Genomic DNA, 18101 nt, shown 5'->3' with positions numbered 1-18101 from the left:
AACAACAAAAAACATCCCAACAAACTCTGCAACTGCACAGAAGTCCGTAACTACTGAAGCAGTATTCCTAAGAACAGAATCCTAGCAGCACAGATATAATCAATATAGCACACTTGGAAATGATACATAACATCTCATTGCACACTGGTTTATAGGCCTCACATTATACTTCAATCCACATCCCCTTGACTTTATTATTAAAGACTGTTAATCAAACTTCACAGATCATTTAATAGAATAAAAGGTTATATCTACTTTACGAATTCTATAAACACGTACTCGTATATAGAAGATTTGCATGGCAATGGTGATTTCATTGCAAAACAAGGGACGTAGACGTGAATGCCGGATATGAAGTATTTGAGTATCTGATTGAGGAAAGTTATTTCTTTAAAACATTTTAAGATCAGGATGGTGTGGTTGTGACTTTCAATTTCCTGGGATAATTCAGAAAACAGACAAGCCTAGACCAAAATCACAGGTATGATGGGAAAATGCAAAGGAGCACAGAACATCGTCCTCAGTGGCTCTAAAAGTGAATAAAGATTCCCACATGCTTTTTATTCCAGGTCAGTACCAGTCCTGCCCAAATTAGAGTTGACACTGCCATACTCCTCAGCATTCCCTTTTCCATGATGCAGAGACATGCCCGTTGCCTCTTCAAGTGATCAACTTCAGTCTGGCAGAATTTACACTTCACACTGTAAGAAAACATGTAAACTATTTGTAAAGACAACTAGCAGCCGCATCATGTTTCAACAATCAACCCTGCCAGACCTGTGTCTAAATACAAAGCACTACTTCTAATCCATGTAACCCAGTCTCTAGTTACTGAAAGTTGAATGGAAGCGTAACACATAGTAACAGACACTGTTTTTCTGACCAGAATGAATATTACCAATATCCTTTAATGCAAAAGAAACAGAGTTAATTAATTTCATACAAATACCACAAAAACTATTTTTGAAGGTGCAACTCTAATGCTACCAGAAGTACAGCTATCTCAGGCCACTGCTAATGAATATCAGAATCTTCTTCTCAAATGGTAGACCGAATCCATTCCAGCTCAGCAGGACTTAAAAGTTATTTCCATCAAATGGGTACTCTGTGGCCTGTCTGAGTTTCATGCATCTACATTCCAGCTCCCACATCAAACTCACCACTCTGCTTGGCACCAGGCTGCAAGCTTGTTGAGGAAAGAGCTGTCTTACATGTTTACACATTTCTCAGTGCATGAGAGATCTATTCTTGGCTGAGTCGTTTGGAAAAGAGCTGCTGCAACAGAGTCTAAAAACTATTTTTTACTAAAAATTTCAGAATCCAGTAAAGGAGTTTCAAAATAAAGATAGTTCAAGTGATTTTTTGGTTTTGTTTTTTAAGGAGACTGTATTTTTAACTCTCTACGATTTGAGGCACTTGAGTTAACAATATTGTTCCATGTTAAAATAAACTAAGTAAGATGTTGCAAAGCAACTGAACTTTATATTCTAGATGGGAAATAAACACTCAGGGTGAAGTTTTACAAGATGGTTGAGCCAACTCGATGTATGCAAGCCACCAAACAGAATGATGCTGCTCTTCAACCTCTGATGGCCTAACAGCCTTTATCCCTTACTTCCAACTTCTACTCTAGTTCTGTATTTACAAGACCTTTATGACTGCTGCTATGTGCCAATTCAGCTTGCTAAATCAGAAAAAAATCACACCATTGTATGGGTTAGTTTCTCTTCCATTCAGTGCTATGAACTGAGTCTCAACAGGATCACATAAAGCCAAGGCAGACAAGTCAGAAAACAGAGCAAGTAGAACTGGTCCATTCAGCGTTGCTAAGACTGAAGTTACCTCAACCATCTCCGGGAGACAACTTTTAAGTCACTGTTATAACCACCAACTGTGCTGTAAATGGAGACACAGTTTTGCAGGGAGTTAATTACTCTTTACTAACTAGCCCTGCTTACATCCTCCACAATGAACGAGGGCAGACTATCCTGTCTTCTCCACAGAAAAGTTTTCAAAGAGAGTTACAACCAAACAGCACAGAAACAAAGTCAGCTTCCCATCTTAACTCCAACGTGCTTGTGCTATAATCACTTCTAACTATAAGCACCTGTATTACTGTGTCCACCAGCAAGACCTGTCTTTCAATTCAACCTCTAATGGTACTATAAAGCAAAAGAAATGAAACTGACCAGAAGACATTTAAATAAAAAAATCCGTCTCCAAACCACCCAACAATACTCCCTTCTCCTGTAAGTGACCTGAGGAGCTCATGTTAGCAAAGAACAACCACGTTCAGTCAAGTACTGGACACAAATCTGCCAGTGAGATGAGAAATTTAGAAATAATATTATTCAAATGATGAATACCCACAGCATTTCCTAGAAAGGTGAATGCTCTATAACCCACATACTGAATGGAAAAACAGTGCTTCAGAATCAGCTCCTTACGACTATTCTTAAATAGTGTTCCCTGCATTCTTCCATTTGAGTCTGACAGCAGAAAACAAAACAAAACAAAAAGATACTCTGACCTTCAGTGGTAGCACTCTCCCGAAAAAGACACAGGAAATCTTTGCTAAATAAATTATTCAAATTTCCAAAATGATTATTCCCGAAACTTAGAATGGTTTTTATTTCAGATTGGTACTTTCACATCAAGTACCAAATATCTTGCATACAAGCAATAACTAAAAAAGGTGATTTTGTCAGCTAATCATCACAGCAGCCTGAAGCAGTTGTTCAGCACTTAACCATTTACACAAAGAACTGCACAAAACAAAAACATTAACGCCTTTTCCCAAATGACTTGGAGTTTGGGACAGATTACTTTCTTTTTTAACTGCCACAACTTAAGGAACCGTGAACACAGGGTACAGAACACAGCAGAGGACTTGCTGTCCTAGTGTAAGATGGTACATCATTGCACAGTCTGCACTAGCTTTGAGCAATCTGTTTTCAACAAGAGAGTCTTTTTGCTTTTATACATGGCATTTGAGATGGTTGGTTCTCTGAAAAATATCAAGCCAGATTCAATTTGAGACCAACTGTCAATGGCTCATTCCCCTCTATGAATAACACTCAGTAGCAGCTCCAGTCCATTTAGAGCTTGTCACAAGTAGTGGTTTAGCTTGGTTGAAATTTTCTTCTGCTCACAGAAGACTGTCCCCTGTTTCAGCATTTCTGCATTGTTTGCTAATACTTCCCCTAGAGTTCCTCAGTAACAAGTGGCTCCTCCTCATAAACTGTCGATATATTTAACCATGTAACTCAATTCACTGCTTAGTTCAAATAGTCTTATTACTGCAATATGCTGGCAAATCTCAGATGTCAGCAACCAGCTTCATTATTTCTTTTACGTACTCATATTCTTTTGGGGCATAGGAATGTCCCCAAGAAGACATAGCATACTCACAATCATTATGCTGGCTTCTAAGTGCCTAGATTCTAGAATAAAATCATTAAGTCAAATCAGGACAAGAAACCACTACAGGATTAGGATTCTCAATAGCAATACACTGAACAGACCATAAATGAAACAAAAAGGAAATTTTCTTTCTCTCCTGGACTTCAGCAAGTATCTGAAAGAATAAGTGAGATGAATACATGAGTTGGGTATTTTTCCTTCAAGTCATGTAAGTCTAGCTGCTCATGTATTAATGAGTAGAGAACTGTGCTTTTCTCTGAAAAGAAAGGGTGACCTGGTTGTTCTTTTGTTTAACTGAATAAATCAATAACACTTGCTTACGAAGTGAAAATTTGGGCATACCTCAGCCTGACAAGGTCCAGTCCCACAACTCGTATCTTACACATGAAGCCTATGCTGAAGTGCAGGTAAAGCAGCTAGCAAGCAGCTCAAGTAAACAAAGATCCTTTATCCCATGTAATGAGTTGCTGATACTGAGTGATTTAAGGCTTTCTAAGCACAACAAGAAGGAGCATCTGGAAAGTTGAAGAAAAACTGGACAAAGCAGGAAAAATGGGTAAGTAGAGGTGTAAGTGTTACTGAATAGATTAAAAAGCGGGTAGAATTTTTAAGTGACCAAAACAAGGAACCTGTAGATACTCTAAAATCTTTAACAATGAATTCAGAGGAACTGTTCTGGAGAAAACTTCTGACATGCACCATCTTCATATCTCCCAGATCCCCTAGGCATGAAGGAAGCACACTGATGAAATCACCTTGAAAGAGATAGGAGTTTTGATTGATTTTATGTATTTGCTTGGATATTCATGCATACACACAGATGTGTTTTTCCATACACGCAGGTATGAGTGCACAAAAGCACGTTAAACTTGACTTTCTGCTGATCCCCTGATTTATCCAGCATCTCAATTAACCACTTCAGCAATAGTAGTAGCAGCATAAAAACTAATCTGCACTCTGGACCAATGCTCTAACTATGGTAATGAGAAGGGTCCATTTCTTCTCCATGAATTATTTTCTAGCAGAAACGCCCAGGGCAGTTGTGCTTTCTGCTGAACTCAGTGTTATCAGTGTACACTGAGCAGATGCTGAGCAGGCTGGGCTCTTCAGGGAAAAAGAGAGATAAGACATCCACTTTGTCAGGCTCAAGTGGTATGTGATGCCAGATACTAAGAAGGACCGTCTCTCTACACACACATGGGTGCCACTAAACATGTAAAGTAGCAAAACTCAGGAAATAAAGTAACCTTGCTAGCAAAAGTATTGACTATAGTCAGTAATTAAACAGGTAGATTTTCTGATTCTGATATATGTATATTTTTACTGGATTTACCTCTAAAACTCTCAAAGCAGCAAAATGTTTGTGAAATGCAATCTTCACAAGATGTGTCTTCTATACTTAGCCTCCAAGTTTCTAGGTCATTCCTCAGTCCATAGACATTACTTCTATCATCCACTCAGACCAACACAACTAGCAGGAATTAGATGAAACTTGTAAGTGGAAAGATCAAAACAAAATGAAAACATTTTTTAATCCATTGCCTTGTTTACTTGTGCGTTATCTGACACAGGACACCAAGGATGTACGTGGGTTGAACAAATCAAGTGAATAAAAAGCTACCAAAGCTTTATTTAATATATAAAAAAATATATAAAAATAGAGAGGAGCTACAGGAGGGAGACAGACTCTTCAGCAGGATCTGTGGTATAGAACAAGGGAAAATGGCTCCAAGCTCAGGGAACGCAGATTTAGCTTAGATATAAGGAAAAAGTATTTTACAGTGAGGGTGGTGAGGCACTGGCACAGGTTACCTACTGTTGTGGTGGATGCCTTGTCCCAGGAGACTTACAAGGCGAGGCTACATCAGGCCTGGGCAACCTGATCTAGCTGTGGTGTCCCTGCTCGCTGCAGGTGAATTGGAATAGATTCAGTATGGTTGTCTCTTGATTCTTACCTTGGTATCCACTATTTGCAACTTCTAGGCACAGTACAGGCTAAGACAAACTTTTCATCTGATCCAACATATTCTCAAGTTTCCTCTTAGATTCAGCTGAAACAGATATTCAGTATTTTCTTGGAAAAACAGTTAGTAGGAGAAAACAAAAAGCTCTAATTCTTCAGGATCCCTGCACAAAACTCAAAACCAGTTACATTCTTCGCACAAAGTAGCTTTAAGTTGTATTTTCAGTGCATCTGACATTGAAACAACGTTACCACTCCTACTTAGAGACAGATCAATACAAAAAGGCCACAGAGCAAATATGGCCTTCCTCAGGCAAGCATGAGGTCTGTAGAACTCAGAACGTTGAAAATCAACATAAAAACTACAGGAATTATTATGGAGAGGCAACACATTACTTCAAGATCCTGATCAACAAGAAATTAGAATGAAAATTCTTTACCTCTCTACTGCTCTGACTGTTTTATCAGAGGACTGCTTTAACAGCTTACCAAAAAAACGCTATTTCAAGAAATCTAGGAAATAGAAAAGCCCCAGTTCCCTAGTGATCTCATGTTTCTTTAAAACAAAAGGCAGACTCAGAAACCCACACAGTATCCTTTTACTACAAACCACTATCTCATTCCTTCAGCAGAACTGAGAGTCGCATTAAAAAACGCGCAGTGGTAAAATACATTTCATCTGCACTCATCACAACCCAGGGCTGTGGGCTTTCCTACCTGTCAGAATGATCACTTATTTCACGACTTCCTTTAAACACCATCAGCTCCTAGGTTTCCAAATTGATCTCAGTGGAGAACAACCTTTTGTCTGAGATGCTTACTCATCATGCCCTGGCCTAACAGCTGATGAGAATCACCTCAGAGGGAAGATGTCACAAACACAGCAAACTGAACTTTCTTTTACTCTGAAGAGTCACTGACAACTGGCAGCTGACCAGAAATGCTAGTAACAGTCCCCAGCACTGCCAAAACCTACCACATGTCTTGCCAGAAGACTGCCAGTCTCTAAGAAAAGAAAACCCTTAGAGCAGATCTCAACCCTACTCCATGCAGCATCAGTACTGACTTCAGATTTTGGCAATGAAACCAGTCCGCCTGCATTTATGAGAACAGCTCTGCACAGCACCTGAGCTAAAGTATCTGTTTTTCAGGACTACTTTCTTTTATAAATCAAGAAACTGAAAAGGTCTTTATGAGTTGCAAGCAAACCAAGTAAGGAGGTAAGAACATTGATTTCCTTAAGTTGAAATTGAAACTAACTGAAACTACAACAGTTTCAGTTAGTTTGGACAAGACAAAGAAGAGGAACTGAAGTTATCATTACTGTTCAGAATTTAAAGCTGTTCTGCATACTCATCTCTCCACTGAGAATGAAGAATTATGAAGGGTTTCCTAATTCTCATTACTATCTCACAAGCACTAGTTAGTCCATGAGAAACAGAGAGACCACAGATGTGAGAAGTCCTTCTCCCTAAAAATGTTTGTGTCTCCAACTGAACTGTTGTCTGGTTTCCACAACAAAGCAGAAGGCTGCTCTCAGGGAGAAGCTTTAGAAAAATTTGCCTTTTAAAAGAAAAAGCCATTTCCACAATTAAACCACATGTTTGAGAATTCCTCACCTGTTCCTCGCGCTCCACTTAGATCTGCTTCTTAACTTATAACATTCTTTATAACTACGTGGCCACTCTCATTTCTATTTGCTTCCAATTCTTCTTAGTTTTGCTACGCTTAGGTAAACACATGCCACTATCATTAAATTAATCTACACTGTATTCCTGGAGGAGGGTTTCAACATTCGGTTATTTAGCTCCCTTGTTACAGCTATACCAGGCAAACAAACTGCGAAGAGCTGACAAAGATCTCAGAGATAATAATATACACCTTTAATTAAAACGGAAAGATGTTTAATATAAAAATCATTCTTCATAAAATAAACAATAGCTAACAGATTAAGTGGGGAAAGCACATGGGTAAGGTCAGGTAAGTTATTCTTTCCCTACTTGTCCCAAACAACTGATTTATTAAAAACTGCATAATCAGATCATTTTCCCTGCATACACAAAACCAGGTTTTGTATTTGATTCCGGTTTGTTTGGTTTTTTTTTTTTTTTTCCCTCTCCAGTAGCTGAAAGGAATGGTAGAAAAAACGACAATTTTCATGAGGCTTCTTTGGAGCAGACATCCCAGTCAAGGCATGTGAAAAGGCTCATCAGGCTCAGCACCCAGCAACAAGACACTGCATCACACCAGGCTGTGACTCATGAGAGTACATACACAGTGCCAGAGGGATGGCCTGGAGATACCACTGCAGTGGCAACCAGCGTGGAGACATGCATACTGTCTGTACACAGAAATACGTACAATCAGAGTTTACTTTAGATGCCTGAAATATGGTTTGCATTTGTTTGTTTGCTATCACCATTTTAGTTTTAAAATAATCTACCTTCAAGTAGTTAAACAATGGTAAGCCACAAGGCAGATGTCTGCGCTGAGGCTCTTCTGTCCTAGCAATGACCTCCAGTCTGACAGTTTGGGATTATTTACTAACAGGGATTTGGTACACTGTCCAGTGGGAGAACTGGATTGACTGAAAGACAATTACGGAGGGGATGAGTACGCTACAGTACACGCTACTGACGAGACAGCAAAGAAAGAATCTGTCAAGAGATTTGGATTCCTCCGTTAAATGTCATGAACCTTAATAATATGGAACTAGTCCAGAAATGAAATTTAAGTATAATCTCTTACAGCTAATGGCGATTAGGATAAAAGTGTTCTATCAGAGCAACAACAGCACATAAATGAAAGAATTCAGCTTGTGCAGTTACGATCCGACGGTTTCACTCCTCTGCGTTATGTCTAAATTAGAGATCGGATCTGGACTTTAAATCATGATGCACCATCAACATCACGGCAAAAAAGCTCCCATTAACGTAACTGGAGCATTTGCAGGCCTGACGTCTTGAAGGCCGACCTCGATTTGAAAGCGCCAGAAATAATGGAATATCGCAGCACGCAACGCAAGGTTTTCTACCCAAAACAATCACGTGCCGGCGATATTATCCGTCTGCTCCCAGGCTCTCCGCCCGGTTACGGTGCGTCTCCCACCGGGGGAGCTCAGCACCGCGGGTCAAGCCGACGCCGAGCGGCACGACACGAACGGGGGAAGCGGCGGCAGGGCTCACTCCTGCCCTCGCAGTCGGTAGGCACGAGCCGTGTCTCCACGCTATTGCTCAGCAAATACAACTCGCAGCGCTGCGTGCGGGAGCACGGGGCTGCGCCAAAGCTCGGGCCGGCCCTCCCATCCCCCGGCACCACCTATTTCCCTGCAATGACCCCTGCGCCGGCGGCGTCCCTGCAGCCCCGTGTTGTGTCTGCGGCCGGGCCCCATGTGCCAGCCGGGCTCGGGCGCACAGGTGCGGGGCCGGGGCCGCCGCAGGGGAGCCGGGGGAGGGGGGGGCACACCCCCGCCAAGTTGCGACCCGCGCGCCCCCTCCCCCCGCCCAACGCCCGCCCCTTCGCCGGCGGTTACATAACCCCCCTCTTCCCGCCGCCGAGGAGCGGGGACGGGCCCAGGCCGCGGGCCCAGGGCGGGGCTGAGGCCGCGGGCCCCGCAACGCCGAGCCGCGGAGGGGGAAAGGGAGGCGGCCGTCCGCCGCTCGCTCGCTCGCTCACCTTCCGCCGCGTCCCAGACGAGCATTCCCGGGCGCCGCCACCTCCGCCTGCCTCGCCGGGGCTTCACATCGCGGCACGGGCGCACGCGACCGCCGCCTTCCCCGCCTCGCTCAGCCCGGCCGCGCTCGCTTGCTCGCTCTCTTCCTTCCTTCCCCTCCTCCCCCTCTCGGTGTCCCCGGCGGCGGCCCCTCCTCCCCCCGCCCTTCCTGCGAGCGCGTCACGAGAGAGCCTCGCGCCACCAACCGCCGCTCGGTCAACAAGCGGCGCGCGCCGGGCGGGCCGGCTCGCCCCCACCCCGCCCAGCCCTCCGACGGAGCGCCCCCTGCCGGCCGGCACCCGGCGCAACGCCAACGCCGAGGAAGGCGCGGGAGCGCCGGCAGCCGAACACGTGACGGCGGGGAGGGGCGGAGCGCGCCGCTCCCGCGCCTCTCCGCCTCCCTCCGCTCGGATGGGATGCGGAAGACGCGGGGTTGGGGCGCCCCCTCCAGACCAAATAACCCCAAAACCAAATAACCCCAAGCCCAACTTGTCGGGCTTTCTATGACTGGCTGGCACTTGCTTGTGCCACTCATGTCAGGCCATGTGGGCCCTTCTCCAAGCTGTTCCCATGTTACGCCTCGTGGGAGAGTGCTGAAGCTACTGTGACATATGCTAAGGAGGAAGGAAAGATCAATTATAGGGGATGGGGTGAACCTTGTATAGGAAAGCAGGCGTTACTGTCATGTGGGAACATGGACTCAGCTTCAAGGATAAGGGCATACAAGTCACTCTAACAGAAGTCCTTACCTGTAACCTTCCACCTTTACTGTCAGGCCAGAGAAACAGTTGTTCTGTGTTGCGGAAAAAGTTATGATTCCAAGTATTTAAATGCCCTGCTCTGTGTGAGGGAACAAAGACCTTTGTTTTCTTTTTCTCCATAGCTACTTCATACTGATCAAGGTATCCAGAGGGGATAAGGAAAAAAGTCACATTCAGGTCTTACTGAAGTCTGTTGACAATCAGGTACTTTAGCTGAGGTGTGGATTCCTCATTTCACTTAGAAATATATTTAAGGAAAATTACCTTTTTCATGAAAAAGAAAAGCAAAATATTTGGGTTTTCACTTAGAATTTCAACGAAACTCATGCTCAGCATCTGCCAGGTGGAAGTGCTAACTAGAGTTTTGACTAGCTTTAACCTCTCAAATTTCACAGGCATTGTGGCTGGCCATTTTCTGTTTAATTTTGATCAGAACTCATATTATGTACCCAAATCAATGTTTTTGAAAGATACTTAGCTCAGAAAGGATATATTATTTAAAGTTCGTCCATTTCACTGGGCCAGCATTTTCTGTTTTTGCTGAGACCAACATCAGCCGCTGCCAGTCTGGAGCAAACTGTTAGAAGCACTGTGTGATTGGATGCGTGCATTACTTTTTCCTTCCAGAGCTATTTCTCCAGGGGGCAGTTGAGGAGCAGAAAGGCAGAAAGACAAGTAGAACAGGGATTAATTTAGGTTAGTAAGAACAGCTTTAAAATGGTTAGTCAATGATTATATTTTATTTTTAAATAGAATCTGGCATATAAGCAAATTATAAGAGGAACCAACAATTATTTAGAGAGGCATGTGGGGACAACAATTTTGTGTTGTAAAGTAAAGCTAGGATAGGAGTTAACAGTGCAAGAGACTGAAGAGACCATACAGTATTTCAGCAAATATGCATGTGATTAGTAAAATTAAGAAGAAAAAGTTATTAAGAAGATAAAAGTATGAAAGCTTAGGTAAAGGGACAAGTGTTAACAGTAGTGATTTTCTTCTGTACCTGAGGAAGTTCTCTCTTTGGAATGCATCTGTACCAGCAGGCTCCTAAACTGACATAAAAACACATCGAGTTATGGTAGCCCGATTTGGAACAGGGTCATATGCTTATTCATTGTGTAAATATTTACAAGTACAGCCTGGCTCACAGAGTGCTCACTTCAGTAAAATTGTTCTTGCTGTTTTCACCAAGTTTGGAATCAAATCTGGGGCTGGGGGGAGAGGCACTGCGTTGACAGGCCTCTTCAATGAGTCTGTGCTCCTAGTTGAAGCATCTCATGTGGTAAGCATTGGTAAGCAGCTTGTACACATCTATCCTGCTTTCTGCTTACTGCTCCACATACAAAAACAAACAACAACAACAACAAAACCCCGAAAGTAACTCTGATGTAATTTCAGACACTTCACCACAAAGGAATTTCAGGTGAAATACAGGAGGTTCTATGTCATGCTACTTTGTGGCCTAACAAAGGGAGACGTGACCTAGCAGTGACCATGGGTGTTGTGGCCTCTGAAGGCTGTTGTCATAAATACAGAGAACTCTGGGGCTCTCCTTGTCACTAAAGGCTGTAAAGCACTAGCTGAAGGCTCGTCCTTGTCTTGATATTTCTGTGTGTAGGATACTGAGGTGCTGGAGCAGGTCCAAAGAAGGGCAACAAGGCTTGTGGAGGGCCTGGAGAATGTGCCCTACAAGGAGCGACTGAAGGAATTGGGGCTGTTTAGAAGAGGAGGCTGAGGGGAGACCTTATTGCTCTCTTCAAATACCTGAAAGGTGATTGCAGCAAGAGTGGGGTTGGTCTCTTCTCACTGGTGACAGGTTACAGGACAAGGGGAAACGGCCTCAAGCTGTGCCAGGGGAGGTTTAGGTTGGATATCAGGAAAAACTTCTTTACAGAAAGGGTTGTTAAGCACTGGAATAGGCTCCACAGGGAGGTGGTTGAGTCACCATCCCTGAATGTGTTTAAAAACCACCTGGATGTGGTGCCCAGGGACATGACTTAGCAGTGGGCTGTTAGAGTTGGGGTAGTATGGTTTGGTTGGATTTAATGATCTTGGAAGCTCCTTTCCAAACTGTGTGATTCTATGATTCTGCTCTCACGTATTTCCCAGGATAACCAGTTGCTGCTCTCTGCATTTCCCTTGAGGATGGGGGGAGGGGGGGGGGGGGGGGCACTGCAGAGCGACCCAGACCTGCCAGAGACCCGCTCGCGGCCGGGCCGCGCTGCATTGCGGGCTGCGCCCCGAGGCCGAGCCCCGCGGGGCGGGCACAACGCCGGCGGCGGCACCGCCCCGGGACGCGGCCGCGGCTCCGCAGGGCCCGGTAAGGGGACGCGGGGGGGCCCGGCGGCGCGCTGCCCGCTGCTGACACCGTGTGGAGCCGCGCCGGGGCTGCAGCGCGCTGCGTCGTCCCGCCTCCTTCCGCGGGTCCCGCTGTGGAAAGCCCCCGGTCCCGCTCCTAAAAAAGCTGCCTACGCGCACATACTTCCTTCGAGGTAATTATGAATGACGGAGACACGTTTCACAAATTCCCTGCAATGCTGTAGTAACGCACCCTGCCGTAGCGGTGCCCTGAATATTGACTTGTAAGAGCTGCGGGGTTATTGCGGCCGTGTCCCTTTTGTTTCACGGTAAGCAGTGCAAAGTGCTGTTGTAAAATCTGATCTGCAGCGTTCGGTTGCAGCGTTAATATGTTACGTAAGACATATCGCTCCTAAAGCACAATGCAGTCAGATATTTTTAGTAGGAAGATATGTTTTGTTACAACTGTAATTAATCAGCAGAGCTCCTCTTGCTCTTCCAAGAGTGAAAGAAGCTAGGAAAGGTTTCTGTCCAGAAATGGAAATCTCTTTCTCTCCTGTATGGCTTTAAAACATCACAGAATAATTAAATAAATTAATAAATTAATAAACAAACCTCTGCAGGATAACCTACAGTAACAAATGGTCTGTTTTTGTTACTGCTTTCAGTGCATGCTACTAAGACCAGGTTCTGAAAGGCTAAGATAGTGTAGGATCAAAACTTACTGAGAGAGCAATAGCAGACTGCACATGAGCCTGGCATTAGGGGAAATGACTGCAGGGCCTGGGACAGAAGGCATTAGCACAACAGTAACAAAGGTTTTGCTGAAAAATGGTGGAAAGCAAAACAGTTAGGAAAAACAAACCTGGAAAGGCTGTTGGAAAGAACCAGCACAAAGAGTTCTGGGGATTAAGAGGCTCCTCAGGGTCGTGGTGGTGGCATTGAGCGTGCCAAAGTTCAAGAGGTGTCTGGATGATGCTCTCAGATGTATTGTCTGATTTTTGGGTGGTCCTGTATGGAGTCAGGAGTTGGACTTGATAATCCTTATGGGTCTATTCCAACTTGGAATATTCTGTGACTTTGTTAATGATGTCACAGCATAGCTTTTAGGTTACTACTGCTGTCCACAAAACCAGTGGTCGAAAAGATGTCACCAATGGGTATTTCTCCTGTGTCCTATCTTCCCAACAGAAATGCTGGCAGATGAGCCTGTTCTGATGGCTTCATTTTTCCAGCTCAGAATCACAGAATTGCAAGGGTTGGAAGAGATCATGAAGTGGAGATATCCTCTGGAGATCATCAAGCCCATCCCCTGCTAACATAGGTTCCTTACAGCAGGTCACGCAGGTATCCATCCAGTCAGGCCTTGAATATCTCCAAAGGAGACGTATCTCTAACAGTGTATCTGGGCAGCCCATTCCTTTGCTCCATCACTCTTGCAGTAAAGAGGTTCTTCCTAGTGTTCATATGGAAATTACTCTGTTTCAGTTTGTGCCTCTTACCCCTTGTTCTGTGGCTGCATGCCACCAGAAAGAGCCTGACCCTATTCACTTGACTCCCACACTTGAAATATTTATAAACAGTGATGGGAAAGAAACTTGCTGAGGGTGGAAACTCCTCATCTAGATGGACCCTAGTGGCCATACCGACATGCTGCTAAAGTGACCAGAGAGGACCAATGCATCATATCCACAAAGTGTGGGTTTATTCAGTGCCGGTCACGTGGTTACAACTGAATGTTCGAGTCCTCCTCCACTCATACAGCAGGGATACATATGCTCTAGAAGCTGGGAAGACTTACATAAAAATACATTTTAGCTAATTTTGTTCTGAAGTACTCCAGGACACTGCAGAAGTAGAACTTATTTTAGATGAAAATCACACATCTGCAAAGATTTCTGCATCATCCTGATAGTGTTCTGGCATCTCCATTTCAGCAGTTCTCTCAATGCAAAATGAATTCTGTGAAAAGGAAATGTACATGAGTGGATTGCCACCTGCAGCCTAGTTTTCCATGAATCTGAAACTGTGACTCAGTACTCAAAGATACTGTTAGATAATAATATGCTACTTATATAGAGAGAGATATATATGGATGCCTTTATGCTGTTGATGTTTTTTTCATGTTTCTCTGGGCTCATATTGCCTTATCAGTTTTAAGTTCTGAATCTACACTCCAAACAAGATGGGATGGGTTGATTTCAGTTGCTCTATACTTCTCTTCATCCTTCCCAATTGATCTTGGAGCTTTGTTGGATACAAACCCTCTTAGGGAGTTTTGCCAAAAGCAGGTGCTTGCTACAACACGAGAGGGCCTGTTCAAAATAACGAATTCTGGGAATTTTGGATCACAGTAATATAAAGAAGCTTAAAACTGTGTCTCTCACTGAACTCCTTGATATCTCCATATTCAGGAAGGTGGATGGATCTCTCCTTGCAGTGACAAAGAAGGTAGAAACCCTGCTGTATTTGGCAGACCTTGTTAGGTTGTTCACTGGTTAGCTAGGAGGAGGGTTCTTACTCTCTGAAATGATAGTTCTCTGCTTTAAACTTGTTTGTGTTAAGGTAGGGGAAGAATTATTCTGTTACCAGGTCAGTCACCCCCAATTCTCTTTTTGTTTCTGTTTCTACATGGGCTCAATTTCCTCCTTCTCTTCAGAATTGTTTGACTTCCCAGTTATAAGGAAATCTATAAATTTTACTTCCTCTTAGAGCTGCCAAGGTTGTGTATGATTTGCTTTTCCTCATGGTGATCAGGGTGCTATTGAGAGCATTAGAACAGGCTTACATACACTCTTTTCTCTGTACAGATAGCAGGGGTTTATTCTATGGCCTTTATAAAGCCAAAGAAGAGCTCTGTTTTTCACTGATGGAAATTAGTGGATACCTTTGTTGTGTCAGTGAGCTCTGTATCCAAAAAATCAAGTTGCAGAGATTATATTGCAAACTCTAATTAACAGTCAGGAAAGATTCTGAAGTAGATAGGAAACAGGAATGTATTCTGGCATTTTTTTGCATGATATGCCTTGTGGTACCTCAGGATTGTGCATTTTGAAAAATGCCATTGACATCAGTGAAGGGGATGCAGTGAATTCAGTGAATGCTGACACGGACAATGCAATCGGAACCAGAAACGAAGGACTGAATTGATTTCTTCTAATGTAGATACCTTTACCTGGGCTAGTTTTGAGTGTACTACTGAGTCTCCACTGAGTAAAAAGAGACCCTGGGGTGACTTGTAAAGGTCTATGTTCTGCAATGTTTAATATTAACTAAAATGAATCTTACTCATAAAAGTTGCTTTCTTACTCATTTTAGCATTCTCCCACGTATCGGTTTTCTTACATGGTGTCATATTATGGATTGACTACAGCATCAGAACCTGTCTCTGTCTTATTAACAGAAGGTGCAGGAAGGAAAGGAGTAGAGAGAAAAGAAACAACTGGATGAGGCAAATCTTTGCTACTAATCTGAGTATCGCATGTGATGGCTGCATGGGAAACATGCAGTAGGAGAAATTAACGATTCTGAAATGAGAAAAAATGTCTTCAAATGTGAGAGTTGTTCTACCTTACTTTGGCTTTCAGCCCAGTGTGGAGTCACAGGGAGACACAAAGTTACTAGAACACTTCAGGAAAAGATAAGCAAATAGAAAATGGATGTTAACACGGGCAAAGAGGACAGCGTGTCAGCAGGATAAAGTGGTGTGAACAACTGACCTACTGGCTACTACTGCAAGAAAAGAAAAAGTCTTGTACAGAGGCTAGAGATAGGAAATCCAAAGAATGCTTGTGATCTGTAGGAAGAGATTGATCGATACCTTTTTTTCCTGTTTGTTTTGCGTATAGGCTCTACTACAGTACTCCTGAAGAGAATCTTAGTTGCTTCAGATGATGAGAGAAATAGGGAAAATGGTACTTGCATTGGGGGAACATTAGAAATTTTACAAAAAGGGAAGGGCTCTATTTTACTTTCCGTGGATGCAAATTTAGCAGAAGGAAAAGCAAGCTAGAAGTGCCAGGCAGTGTCTAAATGTCATAATAGAGGAGGTTTTCAAAAGTTCTGGTGAATCAAAAAAGATCACAGGCACATGCTCAAATAGCGCTCATGAATTTCAGGCGGTTTAATGAGGCTGCATGCCACACAAATCAACTGCTATGATGTATAAGAACAGGTCCAGATCAGATTGCAGAATTTTTATGTAAAAGGCTGAATTTTGGCTATCGCTTTTCTCTCTTCTTTCTTTCTTTTTTCTTTTTTTCCCTGGAATGCAAATTCTTCAGACATGAAACTAAATTTAATATGTGTGGGTGCTTCATTCTCTTCTTGGAGACATAAGACCAAGAGAAAGATTATGGAAAGTCTTTCCACCCATACCTGCAATGAGCTCCTCTAACTTATGTATTAATAATGTGTCAGAATGCTACCATGAATTAGCAAAACTGCTTCCCTACCACCCTATCCTAGCAGAAAAGAGGGTGTGAGTAGTGTGGGGTGAATGCTGATTTTCTATGCTCAAATAAAGGTAGAAGTTGTCTTTCAGAAACACTGAGCACCTGGAATCCCAGCTGATCTTAAGTGTGTGGGAAGCATGGGATAAAATGTGATATCTCTAATCATGATTATAACCAAGGTCAAGTTAATCAGGCCGTGTTTGCTGCTTTCCTGCCTAAGAAAGGCACAGCACAAGTTATTCCCTATGATATTTGTAATTTATTAAAGATTTATTCACGTTCTGTTGCTCCTAATTTAAATCACTGTGTAAAGGTTGTCCAGTTCTTCCCTTACCCGAGTGAATCCTAGCTAGGCAACTGATAATGCCTCAAGTACAGATGTGCTTTTAGAGAAAGCCCAAAAAAGATCATCTGAAAGATTGCTCAGTCTGGGTGATCTCAGGCAATTTTTTCCTGAAACAACAACAAAATGATGTGAAGGCAATAGACAAGCAAGCCAGGGTGGCTGTTACTAAGGCAGAAAAGAGTTTCCAAGAGAATGCCATGTGGCACACGCATCAGCACAGCATTATGCTTGCCCATAAAACCCTGCTTTAAGAGCATCCGCACTTATCCCACACTACTCTGCCACAACTGGCGCTCAGAGCTGTCCCCAGCTGACCCCTGCTCTTCCATGCATGGAGTATTGCACAAATGGATTCAGAACAATTTCTCAGTGCTGGAATATTGGAAACTGCCTTCTTGATGTGAGAGGAAATGTATTGTTTTTCCTGTGGCTCCTGAGGTACTGATTTCCCAAGGTGAAGTCTTGTTTTGTTCCTATATCTTTCCTTATTCCTTTTCCCCATGTGCACATGTGTGAACACACACAGAGAAATGGCACAGGGTGCAGGAGGAAGACTGTGTTGTGTGCCTGTCCTTCCAGTGCAGGTAGTGAGAACAGTGAGCTGGAGAACAGAGCATGTGCATGTTGGTGCAAGCACACCAGCCGAGGTCTCAGGAAGAGGCAGCAGCCCACCCACAACCCTTGGGACCTGTGGTGTAAGGCACTGCCTTATGCCATCTCCAGCACAGCGCCTGGGCTCCATGCCACACTTTATCTCAAACCTCCTGAAGTGTATGTGAACCTAATTTTTGCCTGAATGCAGCAAGCCACAAATCCAGAAGGGATGCTCTGCCCAAGGTGTGAGAGGATCCTGTGCATTTGTGTGCCTCTGCTCCCATGCCTCAGCTGAACGCTGGTTGGACTGGAAGCACAGAGAAGCGATAAAGAACAATGCAAGCGGATTCAGAGGGGATTTGGATCATTTAGTTGATGAGCCAGCAGATGGCAAATGCTGCTTAGTATAGAAAATGAAAAGTAATTAGTCTGGGAACAAAGAGCAAATGTAAGGAATGGGTGTTATATTCAGCACGCTGATCAGAGAGAGAAAGGGGTTACCGTGGAAAAAAATCATAGAAACCATCACTTCAGTGCACAGCTGCAATAA

General features: G+C 43.6%; 1 protein-coding gene across 3 annotated transcripts in view; it reads right to left on the bottom strand.

Moving 5' to 3' along the window:
* Nucleotides 1-9257, bottom strand: part of REV1 (REV1 DNA directed polymerase) — a 54875-nt gene extending 45618 nt beyond the window's left edge. For all 3 annotated transcript variants that reach the window (XM_065741173.1, XM_065741174.1, XM_065741175.1), the window contains exon 1: nucleotides 9062-9257. The gene's annotated coding sequence lies outside the window, so the exon portion shown is untranslated. The remainder of the gene's footprint in view (nucleotides 1-9061) is intronic.
* Between the last annotated feature and the right edge of the window lie 8844 nt (nucleotides 9258-18101).

The sequence above is a fragment of the Cyrtonyx montezumae genome, unplaced genomic scaffold (assembly GCF_038088225.1).
Source record: "Cyrtonyx montezumae isolate F1298 unplaced genomic scaffold, pur_monq_1.0 scaffold_3, whole genome shotgun sequence".
In the NCBI taxonomy this organism is placed as follows: Eukaryota; Metazoa; Chordata; class Aves; order Galliformes; family Odontophoridae; genus Cyrtonyx; species Cyrtonyx montezumae.
This window is presented reverse-complemented; position numbering and strand designations above follow the sequence as displayed.